The sequence below is a fragment of the Anabrus simplex genome, chromosome 3 (assembly GCF_040414725.1).
Source record: "Anabrus simplex isolate iqAnaSimp1 chromosome 3, ASM4041472v1, whole genome shotgun sequence".
Lineage (NCBI taxonomy): Eukaryota > Metazoa > Arthropoda > Insecta > Orthoptera > Tettigoniidae > Anabrus > Anabrus simplex.
In genome coordinates this window covers 160,643,477-160,663,273 of record NC_090267.1, presented here as the reverse complement: position 1 = coordinate 160,663,273, position 19,797 = coordinate 160,643,477, and the positions used below count along the sequence as shown (strand labels likewise).

Sequence of the window (19,797 nt, the reverse complement as noted above, 5' to 3'; positions counted from 1 at the left end):
AGGTGTTGCGCAAGATGGGACTAAGAGGCATTTACGTCCTAGCTGGTTGCATATATTCGGGAAAAAATAGGGGCAGCTGTACCACCCGGTATAGTAAGATTTTTACACTCGTACTTCACCCCATTTCCATCCCCGCCCAAAGGAGTCTTATGAGTGCCTTACACAACAGTATATTTTTTCCAAATATTAAGTCTTATTTGTACCAATTTTGGTTGGCAGCTATGCCCAAACGTACATGCATAATCTCACTGCTCTAGAATCCTGGAGCTGACGTTGCCATGGTTACGGCAGTTCATTTCTTTATCCGATTCCTAGAGCAGGGGTAGTGTGGTGCCAATATCTCCGTAACGGTTGGTTTTAGGGCCTTAAAACATGGTTTTCGGGCCCGCAGGGCTTACCGAGTTTTGTTCTTTGCGTCAAGAGGATTAAATTGAGCTTTGTCTCGTCCTTATACGACAGATTCGATATTTTGCCTATAATAGTATAAGAGAAAATGGAGGAAAACCGTTTTTCCTATAAAACCCCCGTCTTTTCAAAGATTTTAAAATGATATGCATATCGAAACCTTCCCCGGGGTCAGTATACTGTAAATATGAAGTTTGGTTGAGATCTATCCAGCCGTTTCGACGTGATGGTGGAACAGACAAACAGACAAACAGACACGAACAACTTTATTTATAAGAAGATAAGAAGATAATTTCGCTGCTGTAGAATCCTGGAGCAGACGTTGCCATGGTTACGACAGTTCATTACTTTATCCGATTCCTATAGCAGGGGTAGAGTGGTGCCAATATCTCCGTAACGGTTGGTTTTAGGGCCTTAAAACATGGTTTTCTGGCCCGTAGGGCTTACCGAGTTTTGTTCTTTGCGTCAAGAGGATTAAATTGAGCTTTGTCTCGTCCTTATACGACAAATTCGATATTTTGCCTATATTAGCCTATTATTTTTATATCTCCCCCCGCGCCCCCCCCCACTTCGAATTGTTTTGAAAATAAAATGCAGCCCATGTTACTCACTCGCAATGTGGCTTTCTATAGGCGAAGAAATTTTTTAAATCGGTTCAGTAGTTTTTGAGTCTATTCGTTACAAACAAACAAATTTTTCCTCTTTATAATATTAGGATAAGGATATAGTATAGATTAAAAGGAGATTCCAAATATCATTTTTCACGTCTGTAGCATCTTCAGTATTTGAAATATAAGTATCCCCATAAAAGGAATTAAATTATTTCTTCACGTCACATCACTTGACCCACCTAACCCCCTTAAGCGGATTTTTTGAAAAAACATGTTAGACCCTGTATTATATGTAATGAACAAATCAAGAGCAGGTTAAAGTTATGAAAACTAACACAATCTATTTCAAAAATGAAAAGAGGAACTGCTAAATGAGATTCCAAATTCCAGTTTTCATGACTGTAACATCTTCAGTTTTTATTTACTTCTTATTTATTTATTTATTTATTTAATTTCAATGAGTCCATACAGAATTTCCTCCATTGTTAGACCCTGTATTATATGTAATGAACAAATCAAGAGCAGGTTAAAGTTATGAAAACTAACACAATCTATTTCAAAAATGAAAAGAGGAACTGCTAAAACTTGCCCCTCAGAGCAAAATAAATGAAACTACTAAACTACCCTAACTTTTTGTAAAAATCATGAGAAGAAAAATATAGGTCAATCAGCAACCACGGCAAATTGGCAAATAATCTAAAGTAAAATAAATTGTTAAGCAACCTGTAAATATTAGGTTACGTAACAAAAGGAAGAGAAAAGGCAAAAATAAAAGGCAACCGCATTAATAGCTGCAAGCTATATCCCGGTGTTGACCCACTTCTTATCATTCATCTGAATGAGTCAGCTTGTCTGGTATTACGATATACCACTACCAGCTGACTCTATCACAACATTACAATCCGCTGAGTGCACACTGTTCTTCTTTCTGTTCTCTTTGTACTCTTCTCCTTTCTATTTAAATTTCGGACCGCCTGTACGATTACATAAACACTTCTTACTCCTTCAAATCATGTTATTATACACATTATTATATCCCTAACCCACTAAACTATAAAACCATTTCTTTCACTTTTCTTGTACATAATTTTTTACTGGACTTAAAATCTTCTTCAAGTTACCCCAATTGCTCTAACCTTTCGAAACCCACGCTAAACTTTTTGTTCATCACTTTCCATTAACTTCTCTGTTTCCTTGCAATTACCTACTAAATTTAAGGCATCCGTCTTATTTCCACACAAAATGCATTGTGAGTTTTCTTTATTCCTACTCCATCCGTTAACCCCATGAGCCAACGTATTAAACCCCCTTTCATCCTTCTATCCCCATATCTTATATTTATTTTGGAGACTTGGAACACCTTATAAAATAAACTAAGCGAAGCCCTATTCCTGCATTATTCTATCAGTCTTTGCATTTGTATATCCTTAATACTTGCTATCAGCGCTCCGTGGCTACTACTGCCTTTTCCCTTCAATATCTCGAACCAAATATAACCCATTCCCACATTCTCGACATAGGTTTTAATTTTTGACAACCAACACTCGGCATATATACCTTTTAATTGTTGTTTGTAAGCTTCTTGCAGCACTAAGCTCCCTCCCCTCGTTTCAGTAACATCCAATAGTTCAATGCTCTTTTAACGCATTCCACTTCTAAATACTCTCCGTATATTAATAACGCCCCCACATTCGCTGTACACTGTGTCAATCTCACGATCATCTTACTAAATTTGTATATAATTCCCATAATTCGGCCCCATATAATACTCGGCTTAGTACTATTATCTTTAACACTAATCTCAGTATCTAAAAATTTCCCCCGTAAATTTTGCCTCTAAAATTTTTACCACAGAGAAGGCTGCAACCCCTCTCCATTCACTCTCTTTATATGATCTTCCTATCCTCCTCTTCTGTTTATCAGCACTCCTAGATATTCTAACTTATCCACTTATTTTATGATCTCTCCCTGTATCATCCATTTCCTTCCGATTTTCCTCCTCCTGTTCTTTCGTATTATTATCCCCTTAGATTTATTACTATTAATTTTTAGTGCCCATTTCCTTGGGTATTCCTACATCTCATTCAAACTTCTCTGTAATCCCCCTCCTGTTAACGCTTTTCTGCTCACCGTGTCAAAACTTTTTTTTTAAATCTATAGCCGCTAGGTATACACTACCTCTTTCCCGGCTTAGGTATTTTTCAATTATCATCTCTACTGCCATAATGTTATCTGTTGTCCTCCTCCCCGTTCTAAATCCACCCTGAAACATTGATAATATCGAATTTTTTTCTGCCCAAACCCGTAATCTATTTGCCAGAACTCATGTGTAGATCTTGTTCAGTGAGTCTAATGGAGTTATCCCTCGGTAATTGCTCGGGAAGATTTCGTTCCCTTTCTTTTTGAATATTTGGGCAAATAATTCCGAATTCCCACTCTTTTGGTACTTTAACACCCTTGAAAATCATGTTAAATAATTTTACTATTCCCTCCCCCATCTGTCTGTATTTGCTTATTTCTTTCCAAAATAAATTGTTTATACGATTTCTCCCCCCCCCCTCCGCCGATCTACCCCTAAGCTTACCTATCACCTCCTGTACTGCGTCTATTGAGATTTCTGTGTTGAGTTCAATATACTAACTTCCATATTTCTCCGTACGACCTTCATCCCATCCCTAAACTCTCATTTGTCCTTCTCTACTAATAATTCGCTGAGGTATATCACCCACTGGTCATAATCAATACTCGCTTTGTCATACCTCTTCCCTCCTTTATTAATTTTATTTATTCCCATACTCTTTCCGTTTGGTTCATCCTGCATTCGCTATTCATTAAATCTGTTTGTACCTTTGTCCGTAATTTCTTCCTCTTGATAATAAAATGAAATGGCGTATGGCTTTTAGTGCCGGGAGTGCCCAAGGACAATTTCGGCTCGCCAGATACGGGTCTTTTGATTTGACGCCCGTAGGCGACCCGCGCGTCGTGATGAGGATGAAATGATGATGAAGACACATACACCCAGCCCCAGTGTCAGCGGAATTAACCAATTATGATTAAAATTCCCGACCCTGCCAGGAATCGAACCCGGGACCCCTGTGACCAAACGCCAGCACGCTAACCATTTAGCCATGGAGCTGGACTCCTCTTGATGATTTTCAGTTTGTACTCTTTCCTTAATCTACAGAAAGCTTCCCTTTATTCATTCCTTCCGATTATTCTATAATCTTTTAACGCTTTCATCACTGATCTGCTTAATACCTCACATTCTTTATTATACCCCATCTCTCACCTTTCTTCTCTTACCTTCGTCTATCCGTGTAACCCTTTTTATTGGTTATTCAATTAGATCCACGGCTCTATAAATATTACAGTATTTCAATGCTACTTCCCATCTATAGCGAATTAACTGTAGCTCTTTTTCCATAAGGTCATCAGTTCCCGTTTTGAATTCTCCGACCATTTATTTTTAATGTAGTTCCTACCCTTCTCTAAAATCCTCTTTGTATCTCCATCCCTTCCCTCCTCTACACTTCTTTCTATCCTCACCCATACCGGTGCATGGTTCAATTCCACCCAGTCTCCTATCCCTATTCTTTCGATTTTCCCTAACATGTCTTCCGGACTCATCACTAAGTCTATAACACCTACCCTGGGCCGTAATATATGTCAGTTTGCCTTCTTTGTCCCCCTCCAAAAACCATTTAAAATATAGAATTTTCCTGCCTCGCAGAATTCCAGGAGTTTTCCACCGTAACTGTTTCTTTCCTTATCTTTACTACTTCCTTCTCTTATTTTCATCTCAACTTCTTTACTGAACATTGGACATTGCACATCTATTCTGGCATTCCATTCTCCAAGTAATAATATTCCATCTTCTTCAAACTTCCCACTAATAATACTGGTTTCTAATAACTCCTCAAGAAACTTATCATTAGCATATGGAGATCCCTTGGGGTGACAGTAAGCATAAGCCAAGCACACTTTTTTCTCTCCCTTTCTCCGCCCCCCATGTTAAAGCTTAACCAAATCACTTCTTCCACATCGTTCTCAATATCCTCTACTAATTCACTGATCTCTTCTTTAATTACTTTAATTACTTTCTATCTTTGTCTCTACATCTTCCGTTTTTTATTCCATTCTCTCAGATTTCCGAATTCCTTGGTTTGAACTTGCACCCTCTCCATTATCTGCTCAAAAGGGAAGATTTCCTTTACTGCTTCTTTCACCACCTCCCTAATCTTCTCCATGTCTTCCCAGCTGGTTTCCACTAGCATTCGGGTCGGGGTTCAATTCCACGCCCCCGATCACCAGTAGCAAAGTTATCATCCCAGCCACCAACAGCACCTCACCCATCTTCCACTGCACACTCTTGCTTGTCGACCGCATCGTAGTCTTCTTCAACCTCCTCTGCCAGCTCCCGAATGTCGCCCGGTACAACTCGACTCCCACCACGACTCTCCGCACTCGCCAATCCACACGTCCGCGCCTGTTGCTTGCTTAGGCTAGATTGATCTTCAGTTTTTGAGATATAAGTAGCCACATAAAAGGCATTCAACCCATTGTTTCACTTTTTCACTCCCCCCTCCAACACGACTTTCCGAAAACAATAAAATACGTGTTTATTTTTAAAGGAGATTCCCTATACAAATGCTCACGTCTTTAAACTGTTCAGTTATCGAGATATACATACACTAATTTTAAAAATTCACCCCTTTTTCACCTTTGCGACGGAACATCCAACAATCCACCCTTAATGAGCACCTACATTGTAATATGAATGTATCCCCAAAATTTAATTTCTTTATGTCTAGTAGTTTGGGCTCGGCGATGATGAATCTGTCAGTCAGTCAGTCAGTCAGTCAGTCAGTCAGTCAGTCAGTTAGTCAGTCAGTCAGTCAGTTAGTCAGTCAGTCAGTCAGTCAGTCAGTCAGTCAGTCAGTCAGGACAAATTATTTTATATATAGACTGGCAAATGTACCCATGCTTCGCTACGGTATTCTACATTGCATACGAATATCGAAGTAAATTACTGTACGTTCACTGAATAAGATTTTCAAAAATCCAAGTCTGTTATCCGAGAAACAGAATAGGGAGGTCCACATACGTTGTTTCCGAGGTAAAGTGCGAGTTGTGGAGTTGTGATGATAATGGCAGGTCAACTTGCAGATAATAGTTGAGGAATTTGTATTATAATGGCAGGCACCTCCCTACTTTCACATCGAATTGGTGAGTTTTCATTGTAATAGCAGGCAACTACGTCACATTTAAGATGGCTAAATTTGTTTATAATGGCGGGCACCCTTGCCTACTGCCAAGCACAATTGGGTAAAGAGGTTTGAAAAACAATTCATGCTCCCTAGCCTTCTGCCAATCAAACTGAGGAAGAAATTATTCATTACAATGGTACACAGGAGTAGGAGAAGGACCCCATTCCTACTGCCAGTCAAAGTCGATGTGGGGAGTACTGATTACAATAGCAGACACCCTCCTGCTGACAGTCATTATCGATTTGTAAAGTATTAATTGCAATGAGACACACACCCCTTCTTGATCACTACAAATCGACTTCAATGAATAAATATAGCTTGACATAAGAAAATATATGCATGTTTACCTCCATTTAAAATTTAACTGCTCCTTACGGTACATCAAATCGACAACCGGATTGTACGATAAGACGCCACATTGAGCGGTCTACAGTAAGTGGCTGGTCCTATGATATTTTCTCGTATCTCATCTATTTATGGGTAAGATTGAGTTAGATTACACAGTGCATTACTTTTCGGTTACTTATGTGACAGCTACAAACATAAAATTTGGCTCACATATAGCTACTGGATGGGCCAATGTTAGAGTAGAATTTCATGATCCTGACTTTCCCATTCAAACCATCAATGATATATGTAAAAAGTGTAGAATTTACATATAATCCGGAAATAGAGCCGAAGTTTACGTATAAGGGACAGAGATACGACAAAATATCATACGACTAAGGTTGTAGATCACTCAAAATTGAACCGAGATTGTGACATCCGTTCTGAGATACGACTTACCGTTCAGCCACCAAATAACTCAAAAGGAAGGTCTGAATCCTCATTAAAATTGACTCCATATTTCGATGTTTTTCGGAGGTAAAAAAGAAAAATTTAAATACCTCGTAACTTTTCCGTCGGTTACAGGATAAAAGCTACAATTTTGCCAAATTTCAATTTTCTAGCTCGTCTGGAAGATTGTGCCGCCATGTTGATTTGGGGAAGGGGGTTAAAAATTAGGACTTTCAGGAAACTTTTAAGCCAATGAAACCTATAGATTATCGTTTTGGTTAAATATATCCGACTGCGTTCTTATGTTGAGCCCCAAATTTGAGACTGCCAGCGAGGCCCCCTCAGGGTATTTTGAGATTTTTCCATTTTTCTAGGGATCCTGAAGAAGTCATCAGCTTCTCTGGTACCTTTTAAGTTTCTAAGATGCCCGAAAGTGCTTCATTAATTCGCGTCTATTTTCATTCTTGTACCTTAATTTATATGTATTCAGTACCGTACATATCGATCGTTGCAAACCGACTTCCACTTATTAATATAGATTATATTTTACCCCCTTTCCTAGGGGTGCTAGGGGCATCTTGCCCCCATAGTACTTTTCCAGATAGTAGGTTTGTACGCCCCCAACCCCAAAGTGGGCCGAACTTGTACTTAAAAATATCCGGAGTGTCAGTAATCATCTCAGCGACCCCGAAAAGTATGGATTCGACAATATTTTTATATATCACTCAACCCTCGCCCCCAACCACAAAGGGGGCTGAAGTTTTTTTAATCCGGAGTTATAAGTGTACCAAGTTTCGTTGATTTTGCTCCAGTGGTTTAGGAGGAGATGTGTCATTTACATACAAACATACATTCATTTTATATAAATTGATAGATTAGATTAGATTAGATTATTTGTTTGATATAACCTCGTTTAGCGTGTGTTGAAGTTTGGCTTACGCAGTGGCTGAGACAGTCTAATGTTGATACAATGGAAGCTGTTTGTAAATTGTTCAGGCAGCGATGTGGCCTGCCTCATTTACACTAGTTATGGGATTACGACGATCTCTATCAAGGAGTCGAACCTTCCTCAATTAAATACTCGCGAGTAACAGAATTCCGCTTAGCATTAGCCGAACCGGGTGAGTTGGCCGTGTGGTTAGGGACGCGCAGCTGTGAGCTTGCAACTGGGAGATAATGGGTTAGAAGCCCTGAAGATGACCTTCCGTGGTTTTCCATTTTCACACCAGGAAAATGCTGGGGCTGTATATTAAATAAGGCCAGGGCCGCTTCTTTCCGACTCCTAGGCCTTTCTTATCCCATCGTCGCCATAAGACCTATCTGTGTCGGCGTGACGTAAACCAATTTGTAAGAAACAGAAATTAACAGAGATTCTATTTGGTTTCCTAGCAATATCGGAGAGCATTAATGCATCATGCTACAAATTCTAGACCAGTGTTTCGCAACCTGTTTATGACCTGAATTTCTACGTATTGGTATTGGTATTAACCATCGAGTTTTATATACGTATTTTTATTTTATCACACTTGCTGCGTTTCATATTCTTGTATTTAATTTTCTGCCCCAGCCCTGATGAAACAGTATGATGTTTATTGTTTATTACAAACCGCGAATTCTTATGTGTTTTAAGAAATCAGGTGTAAGTTGTTTGCTCACAGTTGTTATGTAGTCATGTTTTTCTTATCGTTATATTTTTATTTCTTGCGTCCGGCTCCATGGCTAAATGGTTAGCGTGCTGGATTTTGGTCACAGGGGTCCCGGGTTCGATTCTCGCCAGGGTCGGGAATTTTAACCAGCATTGGTTAATTTCGCTGGCTAGGGGGCTAGGTGTATGTGTTATTTTAATCTTCATTCCATCCTCATGACGACGCGCAAGTCGCCTACTGGCGTCAAATCAAAAGACCTGCACCTGGCGAGCCGAACATGTCCTCGGACACTTTCGGCACTAAAAGCCATAAGCGATTTCATTTCATTTATTTTTTGCCTCTACTTCTGCGCTATGCGGCTCTTTTGTTGTCCTGGCCCCATGCTCTGTGTACGTGCTTTTCCTAAAAGTGCTGGAATTAGCAAAACTTTACCTGTTTTTATTACCTTCTTAGGTACGTTGGTTTGGTACCTGTCCCTCTTTGCGTGTGCTTCTTCAACTTTATTCCTATACCGATTCACCGAATCACTGTTCGATTTTTCTTTGAAGAGTATGAGTCTCGTATCTTGTAATGATTTCTGTTCTATTACAGCTGTTCTCTGAAGTAGACCGAAAATTGTGAATGCTTGTCAGCTTTATAATTTAAATTATTTTCTCAAGATGGACATATTCATTGCACGGCATGTTCAGACGAGTACAAATTAATTTACCAGCAGTATAGTGATAATTGCTTAGCTTAGGTTTTTATGTGTGGTGATACAACATGCTCAATCCCCGAGTGTTCTGTTTGTAGCGAAATTTTTGGTAATGCTGCAGTGGTTCCCAGTAAACTGAAACCTACGGCATTTGCCAACAAACATTCTTTTCTGTCAAGTAAAGATCTCATTTTCGTCGATTGTTCAAACAAAAAAATGGTTCATGACTGCAAGAGTACGTGTTTCAGAAAAAATGTACAGGATAAGGTAAACTAACTTATCGTAAAGGCCAACCAAAGAAAACCCCACATATAATAACTTAAACAATATTAATACTCGTAAATAAAGTGGTCCTCGCTTCAGAAGCTGCTAGCGAAGGTTCAGAAATTCCTCTCTCTGCCGACACAATCAGTCACCGAGTTATTGGCATGTAAATTAATATTGAAGGAGAAAATCTACAGCAGTCAGAAGTTCGTACTCTAGATCGACGAGTCCATCGATATTAGTGGCCACGCACAACTTATTGCTTATATTCAGTACATCGATGAAGATGTACGTGCAATTAATTTATTTTATTTTATTAAATTTTGCAAATAATTTACTGACTGAGACACCGGTGAAGGAACACTTCGTGTGCGTGAGGAATATGTGCTCCAAAGTTAATTAAAATGGAAGAATTGCGTTCGTGTTAGGATAAACTGAGTCGCTTCTGTGACAGGCTGAGTGAAAGGATGTGTAGCTCAAGTACGCAAAGTTAATCCAAACGTACGATGGTATCATTATCTTATTCATCGCGAAGCCATTGTTACTAAATCTTCGCTATCTTCTCTGAAAGTTGTTCTGGACGAAGTGGTAAATGTCGTGAACCTCGTCAAATCGCAGCTCTTAAATTCGCGACTGTTTCCCATTTTATGTCAGGAAATAGGACCAGAACACATTACACCAGGGCCTCTCAAACGCCCAAACTCTCACGCGTGCAGAGCGAGGTGCATAGGCTCTGTGCACTGTGCATCGGTACGCTTCGCCTCAACTCGGCTTGACTCAGATGGTGTAGTGTGCTGAGAGCGACGAAGCGTTTGGTGGTAGATGACGTGTTTATCAGTGAAATAGATAAGCACACGACAACAACATAATAATGGAGCAACCTGTTTCGAAGAAAGCAAAGACTTTCGAAAGTCCATTTCAATCGAACTGGGAACTTTCGTATTGTTTTTTTTTTTTTTTTTTTTTTCGTGAGACGATAATTACGTGCGTAAGAAAATCGTCTATTGAAAGACACTACAACAGACTACATTCGGAAAATGATTGTGAAATCATAGGAGACGTCAGAGAGAAAGAATTAAGGAAGTTGAAACATCTTGAAGAAGAGCATTCTATATCCACAAATGAGGTTTGTTCCAGTACTGTAGCATTTTCATTTTGGTTACGGGTTCTGCATTTTTTTTAAATTATATTTACATTCCTCTCAAACATGTATGTGTATTTCTAATTCACTTTTTAAATCTTTTTAATAACACTGGTAACCTTGTCCCATACAACTGTGCGTCTCCGCTCACCACACGTAAACATTTCGCAGTGGGGGAGAAACAGCAGTGAAGGTGAGGAACGCGGAGACAGGCCGAACGGGGAGACAGGTGTAGGGAGAGAGGAGTGGGGGGTCTGCACTCTGGTCAACCAAGCGAAGTCGTCTTTTGCACCGTGCACAGTGCATGCACCACGCGCATGCACCCTGAGAGGCCCTGCATTACACTCATGCTACATACAGAAATAGGGTGGTTATCGCGAGAAAATGTGTTAACGCGAATGTTGGAAGTTAAAGACGAGGTATGTACATTTTTTACAGTTGAAGGGTACGAAAGCGCGTATTTATTTGCAGGTGATGAATGGGTATGTAAGTTGGCGTATCTTTCCGGTATCTACATACCTTTCAGTGAGCTGAACATAAAAATGCAAGCTGGGACGAAAAATATTATTAGCCTGCATAAGACTCAAGAATTTATGAATAAGTTGAATTTATAGATACAGAGGATTTAAATTGTTCTTTAGATATGTTCTTCACTGTACAGCCACTTTGCTTGCCATAACAAACTGATGATGGACCTAATTATGAACATTAGAAATCCTGTAGCAGAGGCTGAAGAAGTATTATGAAGACAGTGTTTAAGATTTCGTGGGTTCGTTGAAATTTAGAATCTCTTCCGTTTAAAACACAAGAGGAACTCGGAGAATTAAAAGCAGACGGGAAATTGAAATTAAAACTGCTTGAAGTGCCTTTCAATACAGTTTAATTGGCAATAGGCTGCGAACACCTGCCTTTCTCCAAGATAGCAGTTAACGTGTTACTACCATTTTCAACTAAGTATTTGTGTAACCTACTGTCGTAAAAAAAAGTGTAGAATTCCTTAATTTTGCTTCGTACCGACTTGTGATTGTAAATTTCGACCTATGATGTATCTATGAATGGAGCTATTACTCTCTACATAACGGTACCTTGTGGCAGACGTTGGACAATTAGGCCGAAGTTACATGGTGTACGTAATTTTGAAAATGAATGAATATTTTGATATAATTGCTCGGGCTAGATAGGTAATTAGCCATCCGTGCCGCCAGGTTGACTAGCGAGATAAGTTATTTCTCAATAAACAGCATCAGTAACACAACAGCCGTATAAATATAGAATTTGATCGGAAGGCTACTTTTCTGTTATTAAACATGTTATTTATTTAGTTAGTAAACGACGTGACATTGGCCCTCTACGATGCAGTTAGTCTCCTACTGTAGTTATCATCGGCCAGTTGTAAATAAAATTGTATTGAATTAACTGCCTAACATGTCTATCGTTTCACCCAAATTCAGGCTTGCGCCGGGTGACGTCACGAATACCCAATCACCGGGCGAGTTAGCCGTGCGGTTAGGGGCGCGCAGCTGTGAGCTTGCGCCTGAGAGATAGCGGGTTCGAATCCCACTGTCGGCAGTCCTGAACGGTGGTCCGTTATTTCCCATTTTCACACCAGGCAAATGCTGGTGCTGTAGCTTAATTAAGACCACGGCCGCTTCCATCCCACTCCTAGACCTTCCCTATCCTATCGTCGCCATTAGACCTCTCTGTGTCGGTGAGACGTAAAGCAAATTAAGAAACCAAAAACAAAACCAACCTGTTGTACTCCACTGTCGGCAGTCTTGAATAGGGTTTATTATTATTATTATTATTATTATTATTATTATTATTATTATTATTATTATTATTATTATTATTATTATTATTATTATTATTATTATATGGAACTGATTAGGAAATTAGCTTATACATTCGAACTCGCACATATTTCAAATGTGGGTCTGTCAGCGCCATCCCGGTAGGTGTGGGCGGTAGAATTTATCCACTGTATCCCCTACCTGTTGTAAGAGGCGACTGAAAGGGGCCCCAGGGAATATTAACTTGGGAGCTTGGGTTGGCGGCCACTGGGCCCTAGCTGATTCATTTTACCTATTCTATCCGAACTCCCTCGGTCAACACTAGTTGTTTTCCGACCCCGACGGTATTACTTTAATGTTGCCTAGGGACCTTTTATTTTCACGCTCTCCGTGGCCCTTGTCTTCCTTTGGCCGATACTTTCATTTCTCGAAGTGTCGGGCTCTTTCCACTTTGCCCCTCTGAACAGCGTTAATAGAGGATGGTTGCCCAGTCGTACTGCCTCTTAAAACAGTAATCATCACCACCATTATCACTACCTGTCAGCCCCATGTTGGGAAAGTGTGTAGAAATAAAAAAACAGTTGTGCATTAGAAAGGTAAATGAAATATCTGGTGAGTGTTCTGTTTGTCGAGAAATAGAATGTTTTGCATGTTGCATCATGCTCCTGGAGATTCATTTGTCTATAGGTAGAATGCCCTTCACGTTGCGTCGTGCACCGCTGGCTCTCCTGAGAATGGTTTTCCGTGGTCTAACATTCTCCTGCACCAAGGCGAATGCTGGGACAGTTCCTAGTGTAGGCCACGGCCGCCTACCCCCTCACCTTCTCCGAGCATCTCCTTCACCGTCACAAATCTCCCGGCCTGAGAGAGGGGAGGAATGAAAATATTTTAGTAGTAGTAGTAGTTTTTAGGGTAAGATTCCATATATGTTCGTATACACGATTAAAGCAGGGCGGCCGCGCACGACGTAAGTTGGGCTGAGGCAGCTGCCGTAGCGCAGAGTACAAACACGGTCTGGGTTTATAACAGAGATCCTGTACATAAATTAAACCACTAGCTTGTTTTTAGCCTGTTTTAGTGACATCTCTCTGTTAGCCTTTTCGATGTTGGTACAGTACTTGGTTTTCTCCAGTGACACTTGGAGTGTCACTTTAGCCGCCTGTATTTTGAGACAATTGTCCTGGATCACCACAATTTTCAGTGGTTCAGTGATCAGTGCCATCTCAACACTTCTATCTTGTGACCCAGTTATATCCCACTCTGGATACCCAAGCTGTGTAGTTCCTAACGCTATTCTCTCAAAACATGTTTAAGGACGCAGTTGATGTGGAGTAGAGGAATGCTGTCACTTTGTCTGACCCCTGTTTTGATATTGAGGGTTTCCGAGATATTGCCTCTGAATTTATCCTTGGAGTGGGTGTCAGTCATGGTCTGTAAAACGAATCTTCGCGTTTTGTTTCTAGTCCTAGTTCTTCGAGAATTTTATTCGGGGATTTGTCTGTCCACGGAATTGTAGATATTGCTAAAATCAACAATGGTGACTACCACCTTGCGGCTTACACTCTCGGAGTTGGCTGGTACTGTTTTGAGGTTGAGAATTTGCTCAGCATAGGATCGGCTCTTCCTGAATTCTACGTGGTATTTATTTATTTATTTATTTATTATTTTATTTATTGATTGATTGATTGATTGATTGATTGATTGATTGATTGATTGATTGATTGATTGATTGATTGATTGATTTGTTTATTTATTTATTTATTTATTTATTTGTTTATTTATTTATTTATTTATTTATTTATTTATTTATTTATTTATTTATTTATTTATTTATTTATTTATTTATTTATTTATTTATTTATTTATACAATGTTAGCCCACCATTCTATGTTGATGCGACATGAAACAGGTAGCATAAAATAATGATGTTCTTACATATGTCTGTAAATGTTTGCTAAGTTTCATTAATTCTCAGATAATATTGTACTTCTTCCCCTTGAAGGAAAAGTCACGATTCCCATTTAGGGTTTCTAAGATGAAGAAAAAATAAAATAAATCCTAATATATCGTAATTCGATACTTATCTTTGCTTTTAAAGATGCTTGCTGGATGATATGGGAGAGTTGTTGGTGTAGTTGAGGAAAAACTCTAATTCCTTAACCTATATAATTATATTGATGTACGGTTTGGGGCCTTTTTCTATTCGATAAAAACGTAAATTCCGTCAACTTTACCGTGCACTTTTCTGAAAAGTACCCTGAATCGATAATGGCTGATTTGAAAAAAAAAGCTAATAAATGAGCTCCGTCCATTGTTGGGTGGATGCGAAATTGAGCATCACGAATGTCTTGGCGTGTGACGTAACATGAGGTATTCAGAGCATTATTCAGTCAGTATGGTTTGAGCTGTGCTTAGAGGAGGATCCGATTTACATGCATTTTAGTTAGTGAGCTAAGAAACAATAAAACAAGTCATAAAAATTATGTAAATTACTTCAAAATTGGAAAATGGAAAGGAAAATGCGAAGAAGAGGGAATACAACTCTTCCAAAACCAGAAAAACCTACAACCACTTGCCCATTTTCGGTGTTCAATTAAATAAATTTTCAAGAACACTTCTTCCAAGAGTCCGTTGTATTTTTTTGTACAACACACTTTATTGCTTGTACACTTGATAAATTAACTTTCAAGCCGATTTACAGGCGTTCCATGGTTCCGTCATGGTAAATAAACACTATAAATATAATGTATACAGAGCCTGCTCTACAAACACGTAATAATACATAGTTTGTAAAGCTCTTCCATAGTAATTTTGCCTTTAAAAGCTGTGGAAATACCTGTATCATATATTTTACATACATCTTGTGCTTGTATGAACCATTTTAGTACGAATTATTTCCTCAGGTTTGAAAATGAATTCTGAATTGCCATGTTAGTAATCTTTGCAGTCTATCTTTAAACGGTAGTCCTGTATCTAACACATAATAATACTTCACATTTATTTGTACTCGATAGGGGCAATTAAACCGCAATATTGGACATTATCGACAGTATTTTCATTATTTCCAGAGTCCGGCTCCTTGAGTGAACGGTCAACGTATTGGCCTTCGGTTCATCGGATCCTGGGTTTGATTCATAACCGGGCCGGGCTTTTAACCACGTCTAGTTAATTCATCCAGCTCGGGGGATGGGTATTCGTCTTAATACACATTTATATTTACACGACACATCATACTGCGAACGACCAAATAAACGCGCAATAGCCAATAGGGAACACATCCCTCCTCAAATGGTTGATGTCGAAAGACACCCGGCCATAAAAGTACGTTTAATTCACTTCGTGCGTGGTAAAAGGCCAGGAAGAAGAAGATTAGAATAAAAATATTCAAAAGGTGCGGAAGCTCTTTTGGCTAAGAAGGGTATAATGTGATTGACGCTCATTGCTGTACGTCTTGCAGTCTCAGTGGCATCCAACACAGTTACCGAGCATATAATACGCCTTACCTTTCTCCTTCCCTTCTTACGAAACAGCATTACTCCTCTGTATTACGGGTTGCATATACAGAGCCAGTTTGAGGATTCAAAGTTCGTAGTAAAAGACGGGGTCCGCCTCTGTGGTGTAGTGGTCGGTGTGATTAGTTGCCACCCCCGGAGGCCCGGATTCAATTCTCGGTTCTACCACAAAATTAGAAAAGTGTTACGGGGGCTAGAACGGGGTCGACTCAGCCTCAGGAGGTCAACTGAGTAGAGGGAGGGACGGGGGTAGTGTCGATTCCCACCTTATCCTCGAAGTGGTTTCCCACTTCTCCTCCAGGCAAATGCCGCGCTGGTGCCTAGCTTAAGGCCGCGGCTGCTTCCTTCCCTCTTCCTTGTCCATCCCCTCCAATCTTCCCATCCCAACATGGCCCCTGTTCAGCATAGCAGGTGAGGTTACCCGGGCTAGGTACTAGTCCTCCTCTCCAGTTGTATCTTCCGACCCACAGGACACTGCTCTTGAAGCGGTAGAGGTGGAATCCCTCACTGAGTCCGAGGGAAAACCAACCCTGGATGGTAAAAGGATTAAGAAAAGGAAGGAAAGAAAGAAAGAAAGGAAGGAACGAAGGAAGGAAGGAAGGAAGAGAGAAAGAAAGTGCAAGACGGTGAAGTTTTCTGACTCGACGAATAATAGCGCCTCAAAAGAGACGTGTCCTTCTTCAGCTTTGAAATTAACTGGAGTCATCAGCAATCTGCGAAGAAGCGAAAATATACAAGTTTTAGTGGGTGATTAATGTCCTACAAAATGGTCACCAATAATATCTGAGTAATAGATGTATTGTTGCCTACATTTGTAGGAAAATATATATTTACAGGAAGTGTGTGTGTTAATTTCAAGAAGCAAACAACACAGAAGAAACAAGAAAGGTTGTGAGTAATATAAAGTAAGTTCCTAGTAAAATTATAGGAGATTTTCCTTATGTGACCATGGGCATGGAAGACGACACTGCCTGTTATGTAGTTGTGAGATGGATTGAGTCATTTCTGCTCAACATGATGAATGTCATGGCTTATTTTCTACTGAACGGATAACCTCAATAAGAAAAATCATGAAGGTATATGGAATCTTCAAACGTCACGCAGAACTGATAGGTTCAAGTTAAGACAAATAAAATTGTTTACTGGCTGGTAAGGGAAGTTCAGCTTCAAGAGGATTTTATATTACTTCTATTCCTGCCTACTTTATACATGCAAGTTGTGGGTGATTTAATCTCGCTGCCTCACAAGGTTCAGCCTTGCGGTTTAGTGATTATAGAACTCAATTTATGTTAATACTGTAGAGTTCTTTACTATCTTAATCACTCATTGTCGATATAGCCTGTGTCGGTGCGAACTAAAGCAAACTGAAAAAGAAATGTACTCAAAAGCTCAGTAGAAAACATCCGATTTCCCTCAAAGAAGCACGTTGGTCAAACAATATTGTTAAAAATATATATTACTGTGCCTATCGTTAATGTGCTATCAGTGCAAATAACGTACAAACTGTACAGAAAATACACTGACTGACAGAGCAAATGCAACACCAAGAAGGAGTGGTTCGGAAGGGATGAAAGTTGGGGAAAAAACAGAGACGGCACGGACGAATAATTGATGTTTATTTCAAACCGATATGCAGGTTACACAATGCGCACGGCATCGACTCAGTAGGATGTAGGACCACCGCGAACGGCGATGCACGCAGAAACACGTCGAGGTACAGAGTCAATAAGAGTGCGGATGGTGTCCTGAGGGATGGTTCTCCATTCTCTGTCAACCATTTGCCACAGTTGGTCGTCCGTACGAGGCTGGGGCAGAGTTTGCAAACGGCGTCCAATGAGATCCCACACGTGTTCGATTGGTGAGAGATCCGGAGAGTACGCTGGCCACGGAAGCATCTGTACACCTCGTAGAGCCTGTTGGGAGATGCGAGCAGTGTGTGGGCGGGCATTATCCTGCTGAAACAGAGCATTGGGCAGCCCCTGAAGGTACGGGAGTGCCACCGGCCGCAGCACATGCTGCACGTAGCGGTGGGCATTTAACGTGCCTTGAATACGCACTAGAGGTGACGTGGAATCATACGCAATAGCGCCCCAAACCATGATGCCGCGTTGTCTAGCGGTAGGGCGCTCCACAGTTACTGCCGGATTTGACCTTTCCCCACGCCGACGCCACACTCGTCTGCGGTGACTACCACTGACAGAACAGAAGCGTGACTCATCGGAGAACACGACGTTCCGCCATTCCTTCATCCAAGTCGCTCTAGCCCGGCACCATGCCAGGCGTGCACGTCTATGCTGTGGAGTCAATGGTAGTCTTCTGAGTGGACGCCGGGAGTGAGGCCTCCTTCAACCAATCGACGGGAAATTGTTCTGGTCGATATTGGAACAGTCAGGGTGTCTTGCACATGCTGAAGAATGGCGGTTGACGTGGCGTGCGGGGCTGCCACCGCTTGGTGGCGGATGCGCCGATCCTCGCGTGCTGACGTCACTCGGGCTGCGCCTGGACCCCTCGCACGTGCCACATGTCCCTGCGCCAACCATCTTCGCCACAGGCGCTGCACCGTGGACACATCCCTATGGGTATCGGCTGCGATTTGACGAAGCGACCAACCTGCCCTTCTCAGCCTGATCACCATACCCCTCGTAAAGTCGTCTGTCTGCTGGAAATGCCTCCGTTGACGGCGGCCTGGCATTCTTAGCTATACACGTGTCCTGTGGCACACGACAACACGTTCTACAATGACTGTCGGCTGAGAAATCACGGTACGAAGTGGGCCATTCGCCAACGCCGTGTCCCATTTATCGTTCGCTACGTGCGCAGCACAGCGGCGCATTTCACATCATGAGCATACCTCAGTGACGTCAGTCTACCCTGCAATTGGCATAAAGTTCTGACCACTCCTTCTTGGTGTTGCATTTGCTCTGTCAGTCAGTGTATGTAACTGAACGTGTTTTCTACGTACATCCATTCATCTAAGCTAAAGGCATGTTTTCAAATTTTCTGGAAATTGGAACTTGTTTCTAGTTCGATTGTGTATTTTGTTTTACAGGCCAATGAATACTGTATTTTCATTTAAACACTCTTATTACCCACTCCTGGTATCACTCATAGACCTTCATGCACAAAAGGAAAGCTCCTCACCAACTGCATCGTAAAACTGGCTGTAAAATGTTTCTAACATAATATATATTGTTTCATCTTTTTTGCTAGTTGCTTTAGGTCGCACCGACACAGATAGGTCTTATGACGACGAAGGGGTAGGAAAGGGCTAGGAGTGGAAAGGAAGCGGCCGTGGCCTTAATTAAGGTACAGCCCCAGCATTTGCCTGGTGTGAAAATGGAAACCCACGGAAAACCATCTTCAGGGCTGCCGACAGTGGGATTCGAACTCACTATCTCCCGGATGCAAGCTCACAGCCGCGTGCCCTTGACCGCATGGCCAACTCGTCCGGTCAGATAGGTCTTATGGCGACGATGGGAGAGGAAAGGCCTAGGAGTGGGAAAGAAGTGGCCGTGGCCTCAATTAAGGTACAGCCCCAGCATTTACCTGGTGTGAAAATGGGAACCGACGGAAAACCATCTTCAGGGCTGCCGACAGTGGGATTCGAACCCACTATCTCCCGGATGCATGCTCACAGCTGCGCGCCCCTAACCGCACGGCCAACTCGCCGGGTTATACATTGTTTCAAAA

At 41.1% G+C, this 19,797-nt stretch overlaps 1 protein-coding gene across 1 annotated transcript in view; it reads left to right on the top strand.

The window, feature by feature from the left end:
- Nucleotides 1-19,797, top strand: part of LOC136866711 (chymotrypsin-like elastase family member 2A) — a 172,864-nt gene that overhangs the window by 139,775 nt on the left and 13,292 nt on the right. The gene's annotated exons all lie outside the window — the stretch shown is intronic.